We start from the raw sequence: 17,954 nt of genomic DNA, 5'->3' as shown, positions 1-17,954 counted from the left end.
GAGACTGCTCCAGAATTTGGCGGCCAAATTAATAACTGGGGTGAAGATACTCCAACACATCCTCCCCGGCCACCATTCATTGGTTACTGGTTCGTTTCTGCATCGAGTTCAAGGTTATGATGATAATATTCAAAGCCCTAAACAGTTTAGGACCTCAGTACCTATCAGAACATCTGCTCCCAGCCAGATCTTTCTGTAATACCCATTCTTCACAGGCAGGGCGGTTGAGGGCCTTGACCCTGAAGGAGGCCCAGAGAGAAAGAACAAGAAAATGGGCCTTCTCAGCATTCGCCCTTCGCCTATGGAACAGCCTGCCTATTGAGATCTGCCTGGCACCCTCACTGGATGCGTTCAAAAGAGCATTAAAGACCTGCCTCTTCCTCCAGGCTTTCTTGGAGCATTAAGATCAGCCTCTCTTTTACCATCCTTCTTGCCATCCTCTCCATCACCCTTTTTACCACCTTCATTGCCATCTGTTTTAATTTACTCTATTTGGTTATATATAAATTTATTTTTTATCGTGTTTTAATATTCTTGCTGATATTGTTGTTAGCTGCCCAGAGTGGCCTGATTGCCAGATATAAATTCAATAAATAATATTTTCTAGCTTTCATGGCTGGGATCCGACGGTTGTTGGTTTTCCGGGCTGTTTGGCCATGTTCTTAAGGTTTTTCTTCCTAACATTTCACCAGTCTCTGTACCCAGCATCTTCAGAGGATAGGAGTCAGAGCAGAGACAGATCCCGGAAAACCCACAACAACCAAAATAATATTTTATTATTAGTTTTAATAGAAAAGGCCATGAAAATATTCAATATCAAATGATAAGTCTTCAACTAGTTCTCTACGACAAGACTGAGGATACAGTAATGAACTTGCCTCCGTGAAATCAAGGATTAGTTCAGATTTGGCCATCACTCCTAACCGAGGGCTACAGCTAATCATGGTTCCCTGACATGTTTGACATTTTTTGTTTGAATATTTAGGCTACAGTCCTATATGTACTTACTAGATAGTAAGCACCACTGACTTACTTTGGAGTAAACATATACAAGATTATACTGTTAAAAATGTCTTGTGTATCTACAAAAATGAAATGTATATTTCAGCATTCTCTCTGGTAAAGGCTGTGCCTCAGTGTACCTCTGCCAAAAGGCTAATACCAGGACATTGTGAGAAGTCAGTCAATGCCAAGACATTTTAAAATGGGTTATTTGTCACTTTCTTTGTCCTGATATTGGATTATCTCCAAGTCTTTTAGAGCAAACCTTTCTTTGTGGAACAGAACTTTCCCTCCCCTTCCTTCCTCTGAATTTTTTTTCTTGAGAGTCACCTCCATGGCCCTCCAAAGCAGATTTCAAGGGATGTGGGAAGATGCATAGAGGGAAGGGGAATTGCTCCCTGCCTGTTTTTTTGAGAGAAACCTACCTTCAGTGGAGCAAGAATAATTGGATTTTATCCATTAATTTTCCATTTCTACCACTACCCCAGATATATTGTGATCATTTCTAATTTGATGGCTGCTGAAATATAGCTTTGTGGGCAGATGAAGTAAGCAAAAGGGCCATGGTGAGAATAGTCTCTTAGCTTCTTGCCTTCATAGGAAGTGATGTAGGAATCTTGTCTATCAGTTGTGCTGAATCAGTTGCATTCAAGCACTTCAGGGCAAGCCTACCAGTTTCATGTTACCTGTATGTAAATACAGTGCTGCCTCGGCTAGACGATGATAATCCGTTCCACTGAAATCCCTGTTTAGCGAAATTGTCTAGCGAAAAGCATTTCCCTATTGGAATGCATAGAAACCTGTTTAATGCGTTCCAATGGGGAAGAATCGTCGTCTAGCGAAGATTGGCCATAGGAAAGCCGCTTTGTGAACCACCGATCAGCTGTTTAAATAGCTGTCTTGTGAAGCTTAGATCCCGAAAACACCTGTTTTGCGTGCACGGAGGGAGCTGTCAAAATTGTTGTCTAGCGAAAATCGGTTTGCGAAGCAGGGACCAAACATTGTCCAGTGAAATTCCTCCACAGGAATCACTGTTTTGCGAATTGCTATAGTGATCGCAAAAAAGTCACTGTCTAGCAAAAAAACCTGTCATGCGGGGTAACTGTCTAGCGAGGCACCACTGTAGACTGTATTGTTTTGAGGGAGGGACCATACCCTGTTGTACATGGTGAAAATACCTAATTAATCACAGATCTGACTCTCCAGTCATTTATGTTGTTTATTCTAAATTGTGTTAGTTCTCAGTGACCAAACTCCTGTTGCCTGCCATAGGAAATTGCACTAGCCAAGCCTATTGAATCAATGGAGATTTAGTGAGTTGACTCCTCTGTAAATTCCATTGATTGAAATAGTCCTATTCTGTGTCTTCTAAAGTAACTTGCAGTTAGAGCAGACCCATTTAAATCAATTGAGCTTTGAGAGGAGTTGACTCACCAAATCCCAATTGATTCAGTAGGCCCACTGTAGTGTGATTTTCTATGCAAAGCAACAAGATTTTAACCATTGATTAAATAAATGAGTTTTTTTTAGAAGCAGGACCATAATAGTATAACCAGTAGTGTTTTGTTAGCTTGCATCTGGAGGTATCTTTCTTGAAAATAAGTGTCTTAAAAACTTATCCCTTTATGTATACGATCTCTGACACTCTCTCCCTAGATGTCGAGCTGGATAAACGCGTTGGCAAAGCAGCTACCATGTTCTCTAGACTCACAAAGAGAGTGTGGTTCAATAAGAAGCTGACAACATAAACCAAGATCCAGATCTATAGAGCCTGTGTCCTGAGCACACTCCTGTACTGCAGTGAGTCCTGGACCCTTTGTGCATGGCAGAAGAGGAAGCTGAACACCTTCCATATGCGTTGCTTCCAACGCATTTTTGGTATCACCTGGCACGACATAGTTCCAAATAGAGTAGTTCTAGAAAGAGCTGGAATTTTTAGCATGTATACATTACTGAAACTACGTTGGTTTGGGCATGTTGTGAGAATGGCTGATGGTCGGATTCCAAAAGATCTCCTGTATGGAGAATTAGTGCAGGGAAATCGCCCCAGAGGGAGACCACAGCTGCAATATAAGGACATCTGCAAGTGGGATATGAAGGCCTTAGGAATGGACCTCAACAGATGAGAAACATTGACAACTGAGCGTTCAGCCTGGAGGCAGGTATTGCATCACGGCCTCTCCCAATTTGAAGAGACCCTTGCCCAGCAGGCCGAGGCAAAGAGGAAGTCACAAAAGCAGCAAAATCAGGGAGCTGGACAGGGGACAGATTGTATTTGTCTTCAGCGTGGAAGGGATTGTCACTCTCGAATTGGCCTTCTCAGCCACACTAGATGCTGTTCCAAGTCCTCCATACAGAGCACTTTACCATAGTCTCTCAAGACTGAAGGATGCCTAATCTAAAAAGGAACTACTGTATAAGCAGATGAGCATCAGATCTACTCTATACAGTGGTACCTTGACTTACAAACTTAATCTGTATTGGAATTAAGTTCATACGTCGCAAAGTTAAGGCACTTTTACATAGGAATGCATTGAAAGCCATTTAATCCGTATCTGCCGTTTTGCGTTCATATGTCGAGGCATTGTTCATAGGTAGAGGCATTAGTTCCCACAGGAACTAATGCAAAGCCAGTTAATCTGTACTCTACCACTAGGGGGTGATTTTTTTATTTTTTCTTCTTTTGATCTAAGGTGAACTTAGGTCAAAAAAAGGGCAGGAAAGGGTCTTTTTTCTTAAGTCGAGGCTCCGTTCGCAGGTCGAAGCAACTTTTTGCGAATGGAGCCATTTGTAACTCGAATCGTTTGCGAGTAGGGACGTTCATAAGTCGAGGTCCCCTGTATGGGTGTGGAGGGACAAACTTGTTTATAAATCTGCTTCCATCTGGTGTCTACTATTTACTGCTGTTAAGCAGCTTGAACTGAAAGAATAAATTATTTGTGAAATTAGTGTATTAGTGTCTCTCTGCTTTACTTCTTCTAGTGGCCCAGACACTGGGCTGTTCCATCTAGTAGGAAACAGAATCATTTTAATTAAAGATGAGGCCAGACACCATTCATGTTCTTTTTGGGGATGGAAATTATTGTCTGAACAATAATCCTTATGGTTGAACCCAGATTCTATTGAGAAATCCAGACCAGTCATCTTTCTTGGAGATGGCAAATAGGAAAAGAAATTACAGATAAGGAAAGTTTTCCATTGTCTTTCTCTATGTACCTCAGGAGTTTGGCAGGACTAGCACCCTGCAAAAAGAGTTATTAGAGCTCTTCGATTTCTCATGCTGGTTTAGCCCTTTATTCCTTTCTTTGTCCTGTGCTTGAGGAAGAGATAAGAAACTTTATCATTATCCAAAAGGTCCTGTTGATTACGGCACAGGGGAAACAAAAGGTGTAGTTTGCTTTGGCAAATTACAGCCATAATGAGGCACAGAAAAGCCAAGTCATGAGTACCGGAGATGGCTATGGATTTTTAAATGATGGAAGATCCAGCACAGAGAAGTGGATCTAAAAGCAAGGCTCATTCTTCATGTCATGTTTCTTGTTTACATATGGTTAGCAAAGCGTGAGAAGAATACATGTGTTGCTTAATAGAGTTTGCAAGAATTCCTGGCAAGAGTCACTTAAGGGTGAATTAGCACTGCTTGGATTTCAGACTCCTGAACAAATTCTAAGTACATTTACTTTTAAAACAGGTTGTGGAAAAGAGGGCAAGAGGATAGCACCCTCTGTCTGAGTGCCAACCCCTCTGCCCTGGAAAGTGAAGGGAGCCCAAGACCAGCAGGGCGAAAAGCAAAAGACACAAGAAAAAGAGAAGACTGTTGGATTAGAAGACGAGGGAGAGGAGGAAAGAATGGGAGAAGTGAAAGAGAAAGACAAGAAGTAGGGAAAAGAAAAGGGAGGTACTATAAAAAGGAAAGAGGAGGAACAGGGGTAGAAGGAGCGAGAGAGCACAGTGGAAGCTAAGAAAGGAGAGAAGGGGCTGCCAGAGGAATGGGAGTGATTTTGGTTAGAAAAACTCTATAGACTCCTAAATGGGAGAGATTGATGGTCCCCCAAGAAGAGACAGAGATCCTGAAATAGATAGCCGCCCTGAAACCCCTCTTATTGGGGAGAAAGGAAGAGCTATTATGGAGCAGAAGGACACAGGAGGAACACGCTCATATGGCAAGAGAAAGAAGGGGAATGGCAGAGAGGAAGAATTGCCCTCCTCACCCATGAGGTGGTTGGGAGTTGTTGCGCCCAAGAAGACCACAGGAGCCAGAAATTGGTGGACATATGACTCACTGCCTCTATTGTATCTTCCAGGGAACTCATGGGGAGAACTGAATGGGGTGACTGAAGAGACCCCAGAACCTAAAAGACTGAACAACCCAATTAACTCTTCCTGGAAGCCCTTCACCCCTCCATTGAGGGAGGGAGGGATGATTTAAGAGTTGTTGCCTGTAAATATGTTGTTCAGTTGAGTTGGAAGCAACTGTTACTGGTTTAAAACAAGAACCTGAGTCCAGCCCATCTGTTGAGGGGATTATGAAAGGTGGAGGTGGAGAAGAATCCTTGCACAGGTAAAAGTAAGAACGTAAGACTTAGTTCAAGTAAATGTGTTTTGTGAGTAATAATAATGTCTTATGTCTGTATTAACTCGGGGACATGGAGGATTATCAGGGATAGGAGACCAGTAGTGTAACTAGGGCATGTCCAAATGAACAACATTTAGCTGGCATACTTGTGACCGTCTCTTGTACAGTTCCAACAGGATTCTGGCAGAAACCTCTAGCAACAAATAACAAGCATTCCAATTAATATCCAGAGGTAACAGATGAAATTTTAAAATCCTCTGCAAAGCACCTGCAAATCAAATCAGACAGACCTTTCTATCGAAGGAATAGATCTTATATCTACAAGCAGGACTTTCTAAGAATACTAAAACATGCAGGCACATACAGGTAAATGTGACTTTTCAAGTAACCTGCGTCCAAACAGGACTCTCAAAGTCCAACACAAGACTTATAATTGGGCCCAAAAATGCATCAATAGCTAGCACAGCTGATAAGAGGAATGGTGTATATGATCTAACCATCTAGCTCCAAAAAGGACTTGAGGAGCCATACAGTATTTTGTTCCCAAAAGAGAAGAGAAATGTTATATTTAAAGCAAGGTTACAGATGAGCAAGTGCTACCCAAAATTTAAAAAAATTGAGAACAGATTAACCTCCCATTCAGAACATGAGCACACTGAAGCACCATTCTTTTACCTTTCATCCAAAGTAAATCCAGGAGGTATGTTTCTAATCACAGAAATCCTGAGCAGAACAGCTAGTGGTGAAGACTTCTGGGAATTTTAGTCCAAGAACACTTAGAGGCCCAATGTTGGAAGCCACTGTCCTAGGGGGGAAAAAGGATTGTGTTCATCTAGAGCTATATATATATGTGTGTGTGGTTTATGAATGTGGAGTATTGTATCTGTGATTCAAAATAACAGGAAAAAAATATAACATAACCTTGCAATATCATGGCCACGTTGCCAACAGGAAAAAAGGATCCCACACCTTACATGGCAAGACAAGCCTGAATACTGATGACACCAGTGTTGGCTGTCAAGATGGTTCTTCTCTTGTGCTAACCATTCACAATGGGACACCAAGCAAGGGAAAACTCCAGAACCTGACCTCCTTTTTCCATCAATTAATCACTTCCTACTTTTCCTCAAAACACATAGCAGTTGTAATGCTGTTTCTTGACATGTCCTCTAAGTTTTGCTTGGGTCAGAAAGCAACACAAACGCCTGGAAGAAGCCCTTCACGCATTATGACAAAACTTCTTGTATGGATTAATGGACAGTGGCGTAATGGACAGTGGCGTGATTAGACTGCAAGCCAGTATGACTCTCAGATTTCAGTCTCTGCCGATTTAGAGGAGCGATGACGTGTTCCCACCTCCATGAAGTACCTAAGCTGATGTTTGTTCCAGCAGAATTTGGCATTGGTGGTTTCTGTTATGCTTCTCATTTTTGAATCTCAAATGCTGTCACTGTGCCAAAACCAGGGTAGTAAACCATAAAATTCTGTATTAGAGAGGAGGCTAGGAGAATGGTCAATATTACTTGCTCCTCCATAAGTATTGTCATGGACCAGTAACTAGTAATTTGTAGGAGGGGTGCAACCTTGATTCCTGCATGGATATAGATTCTGCAAGGCAAAAGTAAACATTCACAGATATTCAAATACTCTAAGTACCAAGAAAGTATCTCTCTTCGTTGCTTCTCTGCCTTTCTGTGGCTCCTCCCTCTGTTGCACCAGATTAGTAGCAAAATGTGTTTGTATGGGTGGAAGAGAATATTTTATTTTATTCACTCTTTCATTAATTTGTCTCATTTATAGGCTGCCTTGCTCCTGATGAGGCTGCATCAGGATGCTTGTCTTCTGTATAATGAGGGAGACAATGATTTGTGGTTTGGCCTTCTATACAGTACTTGTGGGGGTTGGAGGAGATACAATTTCACTTGTGACAGCTTGTGTAGTATAGTGGATAGACTGTTAGACCATAAGTTTGGGGACTTGGAATTAAATCCTTGTTTGGCCATAGAAACTTAATGGGGGGTGGCAATGGTGAAGCTACCTCTTAAATATCTCACATACCTTGAAAATCGTATCAGGGTAGCTGTAAGTTGAAAGTGACATGACACATCACATACATACATACAATACTATATGAACAAAGAGGGCAGAGGGTCAACAGCAGCAAAGCACTGTAGACTCACTGTTCCCAAACAGCTGGATCTAAGAAACCACACCCACTCATTAACAAGAGACAGTTGCCTTTTAAGTTAGTGAGACACATCTGACATAATACCAGGTACTACAAACCTTGAGGAATGCAGTGTCAAAGTTTTCTCTGGGAAACGTGTTCTAGGATGGGGCACATCCCACCAAAACCTAGTCCTGTACAAGGGAGAGGTAAATGGTTGAACCACAATTTTCATTTTGTAATTCTCACTCTAAATTGTTGAGTTGATAAAAAGCACATAAAGAGATAGATGCTTATGGTTTCAGGACTGAGAGGCAGAATTGCAGCATCAGGAATTAATAGCTATAATCCTGCTGTGGAAAAAAGCACAACCATCCCCACTGGTTGGGGACATTATATGGAAATACAGCTGTCTGTCATTTGCACATTGACAACATTGTAGCTCAAACTTCTAGATTTCCCAAATTGCTCAGTAACATTGTCCACTCTGGCGATTGTGGATTACAGATCCAACCACATTTAGAGTGCTGCTGCCATTGCTGCCAGCCAAGTGTGAGGTATAGAAATCTGTGACCCTCTGAAACATAGAATCGTTCCAGAAAAACACCTTTCCAAAAGCATTGCTTTCTTCAACCCGGTCAGTCAACATTTTTATATATATACATTTTTTATATATAACATTTTTATAAATAAATAAATAAATAAATAAATAAATAAATAAATAAATAAATAAAGGCATGCATCAGTTTACATGTGTTATGGGATATAGATTGGGGAGAGGTCCACATTCTGTTCCTGGCCCAACTTTGCAGAAAACTGGTTTCAAAAGCATGGTTCACTTGTAAGGTGGCCCAAAATACAGTACAGTACCTGCCTTTCGACAAATCTGTTGCCATTTCTGATGTGATCCTTCCCCCTTGTGGATTCTCCTGGCATAACAGTTTTAAACTATGCAGATTACTGTCTGAGAAAAACCTTTGCTTTTAAGAACAGTTTCTATCAAGAATGAGGCAGGGAACTTCTTAGCAGTGTAATCCACCACCAATGCCACGACTCTGAGAGCACAGAGCATCAGCTGGCTAGAAAAAGGTGTGAGATCAGACAATGGATCTAAGAAAGAAAAGGCGCGCTGAATCATACCAAAGGTATACATAGTCCAGCATCCAGTTCACTCAGTGTTCAGTTGGATGCCTATTAAAAGCCAACAGTGGGAAAGGGAGGCAGTGGCTTCCTCCTGCTAATATTCCCAAGGAACTGGTCTTCAGAGGCATCTTTCTGATAAAATATATATACAGATTTATGGAGGCTGAAGAATGGCATTCCTTTTGATGGTGGTATCAACAGTGGGACAGGGAGGCTGAAGAATGGAGGCTTAAGAATGGCGTTCCTTTTGATGGTGCTATATATCAATGGTTTTATATATATAAAACCATCTTTTCTGGGGTTCCCACTGTTGGAACCCCAGAAAAGTCTAGTCCATGGTCACGTGGAGAACTGAGTTTACCTGGAAGCTGCTTAATAGGCTACAGAGTGGAACAGGCAGAACCAAAGTAAATTTAAGAGAATGGAGGTTTCTTTGAGGCTACAGTTAAGTATAGGCACCTTCACATCTATGTCAGTTTATTCCTTCAACAGGTTCTACGGAACACTTGGTGTACGCTGTCTTAGATGCTCTTGATGTTGTGCATTAATGGGTGAAAACTTATCTGCTGTACTTATTAAATGTACTGTACTGCTTCTGCCATAAAGAAAGATGACACTAAGAAAATTGAGTGAATGTCATAACTAGATAACACTTCAAGTCCATATTTGCCTACTCACTCTGTTAATAGATAATGAGTTACATCTTGTTGCCATTACCAATTGTTGTTCTATTCTGTAGAGAAGCAGGCCTGAAAAATGCTTATCCCCATGGATAGCAATCTTTCTCTAGCAGACACTCACCAGGAACAGTTCAATGCAGTCAGAGTAGTTGTTGCTTATCTCATTGAGACTGTACTGCCTAACTGTATCTCACAGTGCAGGGGAACTGGTGTCCTTCCAGATGATCAGACTACATTTCCCATGATCCCAGGCCAGTGTCCAAGCTGCCTAGGACTCATAGGAGTTGGAGTCCAACAGCTTCTTTGGCAAAGTCAAACAATATTGTATTGTGTCATAATTTAATGTTCTTGAAGATGAGTCACTGAGTTAAAATGAATATTTCCAGTGCATTTTCCTAGTCTCTTGTCTCTGTTTTTCTTGCTTCAGAACAATGGTTCATGAACACAATATCCAGTTCTATTCATACTGTGCTGCCCAACTGTAAGTATTTGTAAGAGTTTCCTGTAATGATATAATGCATATCCCATTTGTAGAGGCCAATGTTGCACGATTTCAACATTGGTTTTATAGCAAAGTCAAGACCAGCATATAAAATGCATGTCATGTTCTCCATAAAGAATGAACAATAGAAATCACAACCACATTTAGGCCAGCCCCTTCAAGATGGATTCATACCTTTATGGCAGGGGTCTCAAACTCAACTTACCTGGGGGCCGCTGGAGGCAGAGTCTGGGTGAGGCTGGGCCGCAGCAGATTTTCAGCCAAGCAGAGCAAGAGACTGAGAAAGCCGCCCTGGGGCTCCGAGGAGGAGGGGCACACGAGCCCTCGTTGCCGGCCACGACCCCCTCCAGCTCCTTCTTCACTACCACCGCCAGCAGCAGCAGCAGCAGCACGAAGAAGCAGAGAAGGGAGGGAGCGCTGGCGACCACCTAGCCGGGGGGGGGAGGGGAAACGGCATGACATAAAATTAAAAAAAAAAAAACCTCACAGAATCACCTTGCTAAAGGAGAAAAGCCCCCACAGACAGGCGGGCTGGCTGGCAGGCTGCAGTTCCAGATGGAGGGTGCAAGAGGCACTGTGTTGGGAGAAAGCCGGCGAGTGAGGCAAGGGTTTTTTTGACTCTTGGCAGGAGAGGACGCGTGGGTGCTTTGGGGGGGCAGGCAAGGCGGGGGCCGCAAACTATCATCCGGCAGGCCGCAAATGGCCCCCGGTCAGCATGTTTGAGACCCCTGCTTTATGGCATAAGATCAAGCTTCCTTCACTTTAACATACCTTTTTTTCCCCAAAAGAGCCCCACTCACCCCCAAAAATCCCAAATAGGAGCAGTGGAGGGGAATAGTTATGTGGAGTCCACTTTCATGGGCAGCAAAAGAGCTTTCCAAAACTTGTCAAAAGCCATTTTTTGCCAGAACCATGGAAAGACAGGAAAACTCCTACCCTCAATTTTTAGGATCTTAGAAATGTTCACCACACCCTGCCCCTGCAGCAGCAACTTGCATGTAATATCTTATTCTTGTTAGGTATCATCAAGTCACTTCCAATTTATGGCAATGCTATGAATCAGTGACTTCCAAAAAGTCGTGTTGTCCAAAGCCCTGCTCAGTGCTTGCAAACTCAAGGCTATGGTTTCTTTTATGGAGTCAATCCATCCCTTCCTCTTCTCCTGTTGCCTCCAACTTTTCCTAGCATTATTGCATTTAATCTCATGTCTAGTTTAAAACTGTGTCAAGCATTTTTGAACAACAATATGCATGTGTGTTTAAATGGAGAAAGAAGGAACTCATTGGCATGATTATACCAATGCCCAAGAATATTTTACCACAGGATAAACCCAGAAGAGAAAGATCCTCACCACTTACTGTCCCCTCAGCACACAATTAAAACTACTGTGCTCCAGTATCTATCCCAGGTCAACAAGGCCAACCCAGGACATTTCACTGCCAAAGGCAAAGGAAATAATCGCACCCTCTTCCCATCCAATATACAGGCATTGACTGGACTGGCAGTGGAATCTTTCATTAACACGGGTTTTTAAAAAGCAGATTATCCATCTTCACAAATACTATGGCAAATCCTCCCCCCCCCCAAAAAAAGCCAAACACAAATCTTCAGGTTGAGTGGTCACTTTAGTGTTTTGTTACATACAGCTCTCCCAAGGAGAAATGCACAACTCATTGGTGACTTAAAACACTGGTTCTTAACCTTGGGTTACTCAGGAGTTTTGGACTGCAACTCCCAGAAGCCTTCACCACCAACTGTGCTGGCTGGGGTTTCTGGGAGTTGTAGTTCAAAAACATCCGAGTAACAAAGGTTAAGAACCACTGACTTAAAACAATCCAATTCTACACTGCAGTCAATAGGGACTACAAGTTTTCAGTACGTAAAGTGAAGAAGAGGTGGTTCCACCCAAAGTACAGTGGTGCCTCGCTTAACAAGTGCACCGTATAGCGATGTTTCCGTATAGCGATCCCTTTTTCGGGATCGCTATACGGAAACATCCCCGATCGTCGCAATGGGGAAAACCCGCATTGCGAAGATCGGGTATTGCGGCGGCCATTTTGGAGCCGCCGAACAGCTGATCGGCGGTTCCAAAATGGCCGCCGGAAGCCCGGAAATGGCTGCCGGCAGCCGTTTTCGCGCCCTGCTCTTGCTTAGCGAAGGCGCGAAAATGGCTGCCAGCACCTGGAATCCTCGCTGAACGGGTAAGTAACAAAGGTATTGGAACGCATTAAACGAAGTTTAATGCGTTCCAATACATTTCCCCTACCCGTTTAGCGACGATTTCGCATAGCGAGGGTTAATCCGGAACGGATTAACCTCGCTATGCGGGGCACCACTGTAAATTATTTTAATACAGTATGGGCAGTTCTATTTAAGTATGGAGAACAAGCACTTCCGAACCTTTATATAAACTATGTTATAAGATACTGCCTGTCTTTTTAACTTCTTAATAAACAGATACATATAACCAGTGTATTTTTCTGTTCCTCTAATTGCACCTATACCAGTTTCCAACACCATATTTTTTTCAGCTGATTTGGTGTCCAAATGCAGTTTCTAAAAACCCCATTTCAATGCTGGCTGGAGGGTAGGTTCTCTACCATTCCTGAATCAGCTGGCTAGTTTTAGGGACCCAGAGAAACATGATGCTCTGTCATTTGATAGAAAGGAACATATGAGGCCCAACGGGAATGGTACACAAGCTGCCTCACCCCACCATCGACCACAAAGGCAATCATCTCACTCTGGTTAATAGTAGTGCTGGTCCTGGTAACTGACAGCCCGTGCTTTAGAAGTACAGTGGGGTCTCGACTTAAGAACGTAATCTGTATTGGAAGGTGGTTCTCAAGTCAAAAAGTTCTTAAGTCGAATCTGCATTTCCCATTGGAATGCATTGAAAACCATTTAATCCGTATCTGCTCTTTTCTGTCCATAGAAACTAATGGGAAGCTGCTATTCTGCCTTCTGCCACTAGAGGGGGATATTTTCTTTCTTTTTCCCCCTTAGGTTCAGGGAAGGCAGGGAACACTAAAGGCAGCACTTTAGAACTCTTTTTTTAAAAAACGAAGCCAATTTTAAATAATGTTTTAAAGCATGTTGTGCTGATTTTTTCAGCACAAAGGCACTCAGGCAGGCTTTTTAGGTGCTGAGCAAGCCTCCGGAAGCCTGCTCAGAGCCAGCTGATCAGCTGTTAGGCGGGGAGAGGAGCGGGGAAAACCACAAAATGGCTGCCAGGCTCTTTCTGGGTGTCGGCTTTTAGCTCTTTCCTGCTCTTTTTCCTGTAGTTTGGGGGCTACCAAGGCCTGGTAAGTGACTTTATTTAACAGTACAGTATTTATTTTTAAGTTTCTGACCCTTTTCCCCCCTCCAGAAGCCTCTAAGGGGAGGGAGGGGGGACTTTTTTCCCTGTTCGTAACTCGAGGGAAGTTCGCACGTGGAGTCCTTACTTTCCCTATAGGGCAGGTTCGTAACTCGAATTGTTCACAAGTCGGGTGGTTCGTAAGTCGAGACCCCAATGTAATGTTATGATGACTTATACTTGTTATCCAAAGAGTACAGTAATTAGCTGTTTCGGAATTCTGCAAGAACATTCACCATGTTTGTTCCAGAATACTGACAGATCCTCAGGAATAGCATGGGATATAGTGCAGAAGCCCATACAAGAAAGGGGGACATTCCACTAATAGAAGCACTTGGAAGCTCAAAAGGTTCTCTGTGGAGGGAAGCATAGCAGTAAATATACAACAATACACAGAGTGTGTTGATTTTTACCTCTTTTTCACTCAGAGCATTCAGAACACAATTTTCCGGTTTGTTTCTGGGCAAAATCCATACTGCCAACATCACCTTATAAAGGAATGAATGGTTGAGAACATGAGAAACCATATATTTGCATAAGAGTTGCCCAGCATCTTCACCTCAGGACTAGCTCAGCATGTTCCTGCACTTTGGAAGTGATGTGGGTGCTAAAAAGGGGAGGGGGGGAAGAAAGAGAAAATAAAAATAATTTTAAAGGGGTGGGGAGGAGGAAAAACACTCAAGGGGGCAGGAGGGAGGGGAAGTCTTCAAGCATCAAATGGTTCCTCTCAGTCCAGATATCTTCTCTCTCGTATTTCTACTCCTTGCAGGCCTACTTGCTTGCACCTCGGTCATCTTGATCTTCTTGCCAAAGGCTCCACGTGACTAACAAGACCTTGCTTTCTTCAAAGAAAGAGATTTCTTTCGAATGAAGAGGACTCCTTCTTTCCGTATTTTTAATAGACTGGATGACCCCAGTTGTATCTCAATCCATTCTTGATTAGAATTGATGTGGTGGGTTTCATAATTTTTCTCCACTGGATTGATTCATTGCTTAAATCCTGATAAATCTGTATGTAGTTTTTTAACCTTATTTATTTATTTATTTATTTATTTATTTATTTATTTATTTATTTATTTATTTATTTATTTGATTTATATCCCGCCCAACTGGTAACCTGTAAACTAATCGTTCTGTTTTTTTCTTTAATGACCTTAAGAAATTGCTCTTTTTTACATTATTGAAAAATTTCAATGTTATAGGTCTTGGCCTCTTATATCAGGGGTTCCCAGTAAAATGAATTCTCTCTACGTCCTTTTCAGACACATGCTGGGAGTTCATAATAGAATTTATTCAGGTCACCACTTCCTCTTTGAGGTCAGCTCCTTTTTGTAGCTCAAAGTTCATTATTTTGATGTTGTTAGTCTTGAGCTATCTTCCAGATAAATCACTCTCTTTTGCAAATCGCCCATCTTCTGTTGTTGTGCCTTTGCTTTCCCTTCATTCTTTTTTGATTGATCGATGAAAAAACTGCCTATGTACCACTCCTTATCATTTTCTTGATGGCTTTTGATGGCTACTTTAAAACATCATTTGACAAATTTTTAGTTGGTCTTGGAGTCTTTTAGTTATTTTCTTAATGGGTGGACATTTTGCCAGTGTTGCTTTTGTTGCTGTCTACTGCTCCGTTTATTTTATTTCTCACATAGATTTTTTTATATTTTGTTTTAAATTCTGAGAAAAATCAGTGGCTATTCCACAGTGTGCCACTTCCTTCCATGGGAGGCTAACCATCACTTGCCTTTTCTCCTTCCATCCATAGGAAAGGACCTTTCTTGTTCAAGTGAGCTTTCAGCTGCTGTTTGGCTGCTGAGGAAAAGTTTTTAGACCGACTGATTTCCTTCTTATAATGTGTTTTTGCCTTGCTTTTTATTTATTTCAACTAATATGAAGGGGTCAAACTAATACATATAAAATATATATCTTAGCCTAACCGTAGCCATCTTGCTTTCTGTAACTTGCTTTGCTGTATGAATGTCTAAACCAGCTATATTTTGCTTAGGCAGGCAAGAATGAACAAGGGAGTAAGGGGAGTCCATCTGAGTTTCTTTCATTTTACAATCAAAGTACTGTATTTTCTGAATTGGAAACGTCATTGGAGAAGTCTGGGTGTCTGATACGGAGGAATGAATTATTGCCCACAGCCGAGCACCTGCAGGAATTCCTATTACAGAATCTCCTCCCATTTCTCCTCCTTCTCCCAACCCCCTTAGCCCCTCTTTCATGTGTGCCGTATTAAAAGGTATACTTTTTGTATCTGGAGCGCAAAATAGTTTGCATCTATTTGCTTGCTTTCCGCTGAAAATTAACAAATATCTATTGGATCTCTCTGTCTCTGGCTGGTTGATTAATGCATTAGAGACAGTAAAAAAGCCAGAAGTTAGTTCTGGCTCCCTTCAAATAATTTATTTATTTAATAGCTTTCTGTCTGTTTCTTGCCTGTACTTATTTTTAAAACTGTTTTTCTCAGTACTTTTTAAATTTTTGTTGTAAATCCCTAGAGTTCCCGTACTACTTAGAAAAATGAGATATAAATAAAATAATATCATTTCAGGAATGAATGCTAGGAGTAAAAGTAATATATCCTTGAGGAAAACATTGATCTTTACATATTTGTCCTGAACAGACTAGAAGTTTGTATGTTTTATCCTCCTCCACAATTCTGGTTTCAGTGACAGGCATTTTGATCAAACACTAAATATAAATACTGTCATGAAATAACATATTAATATTTTTGTCTTTTTAAACAAAGATGGATATGTGAAGATAGGTCAAGGTTTTCAAGCTTTTGAATCACGCAGGACCATTTTATTATTATATATCTCCGATTTATTAAATATAAGTGAATCTTTTACAGAAAACATTTTATATTTTAAGCCTTGAAATAACAGTAAATTATGTTGTCTCTCCTGTTTCCTTCATACTGCTAGAAATATCTGCTACCTTTTAATAACTCATTTTATGGTACATTTCTTTCAGACTTTGCTCTGTTTAAATGTAGTTAATTTCATAAAACAAGGAAGTACAATATCAGGAAGTAACACTGAAATCTTGCTTCACTTCTAGCTACATGTGCTCAAATGTAGGAATTAATATAACATGGAATCAAAAATGCTGACTCTAGGCTTAACCTAAGAGTACAGTAGAAACAACGTAATTATCAAGGCTGCTATTTTACTGTCCCAAACAAACAAAAATTCTAGCTCTTGTTCAGTTGTCTGAGTATCCTAAGACAGTAAAATGTGAATAGTTCCAGGGGCCAAATTTCCACTTTGAGGACTGTCATGGAATTGGCAAAAAGTGGATTAATTAATTCCTCATACTCTGTGAGAGCAGTACCTAGTGACTGAATTGCCCCAGATGGAAGGAGGGAAAAGAATCTCCCAATCAAGAGAATTGGCAGAGGACCTTTTCTTGACCTTGAAGTTCATGGTCAAGAGAATGCTGTAGAAACTATGGTTTCTTCATTATGGACTCTGTGAATGTACACTAGTGGGTAGTCTTCTGCGCTTGCGCAAATCTTTGGAACCTTAATAGAAACCATAGAAAAGTTAACTACAAGGCCATCAAGTCCAACCCCCTGCTCAATGCAGGAATAAGAACTAAATCTAGAGCTAAAAAATAAGGAGATTATTAGAGGCCCTGCCCTTTCATATTGCCTGTTCACACCTCCCTCAGTTCCCTTTAGCCGCCACTTAGGAAGCATCTACGGTAGGAACTTTCTGGAGCTGCCACCCTCTGGTGTTTTATTTTCTACATACCTATTCATGATCTTCGCCTCTGTGAGTTTGTTTTTCTCCTGTAAAAACACAAACTGGACTATTTAATCTTTTGCTTTTTTCTCCATTACAGTAATTTTCCTTCCCCTGTCTGCGTTAGACCCTACCTTTCCCACCCCCACCCCGGCCCTTTATGGTCTCAAAGAGCATTTTTTAAAAGTGCCAGTGCTGCAACAACAACCTCTCTACCATCCAACAATGATGTCCGCTGGCCAGGGAATCATCTTTCTTCCCCCATTGTCAGCCAGTCTCCAGACTGGCCACATGACCCACTGCTAGGTCAAGGGCAACTGCCTTCCTCCCCAGTTTCCTCCTCCTCCCATTACATGGCTGTGACAAACCCAGACCTACTGGGATCTGCCACACGTTAACTAAGCTGCCACCAACCATTCCCTATAAGAAGTCACACAGACCAGGGATGGATTTTCAACAAATAAAAGAATAAGGTTTATTTAAAACAACACACAGGGAAAATAAAATGATCAGGTGAATAAGATATAGTAACGTGGCTTAGTCTCATTCATACATGCACACAGTTTGGTTCACACAGAACACTCAACTTGAAGCACAGACCCTGAACCTATCAGTTCTGGCTAACCATACAGACACCTGAACCTATCAGGTTGGTACTGACTGACACACAGTAGTACCCTGTCTGACACACAGACTCCCACACCAGCTTCTTCTTCCCAGCTGCTGCTTCGTCTCCTGCTCTCCACACACGCTTCACATATATATACAGTACAG

Source organism: Pogona vitticeps, chromosome 1 (genome assembly GCF_051106095.1).
Source record: "Pogona vitticeps strain Pit_001003342236 chromosome 1, PviZW2.1, whole genome shotgun sequence".
Lineage (NCBI taxonomy): Eukaryota > Metazoa > Chordata > Lepidosauria > Squamata > Agamidae > Pogona > Pogona vitticeps.
The sequence above is the reverse complement of the archived record's forward strand: the minus strand, read 5'-3'. Positions refer to the sequence as shown.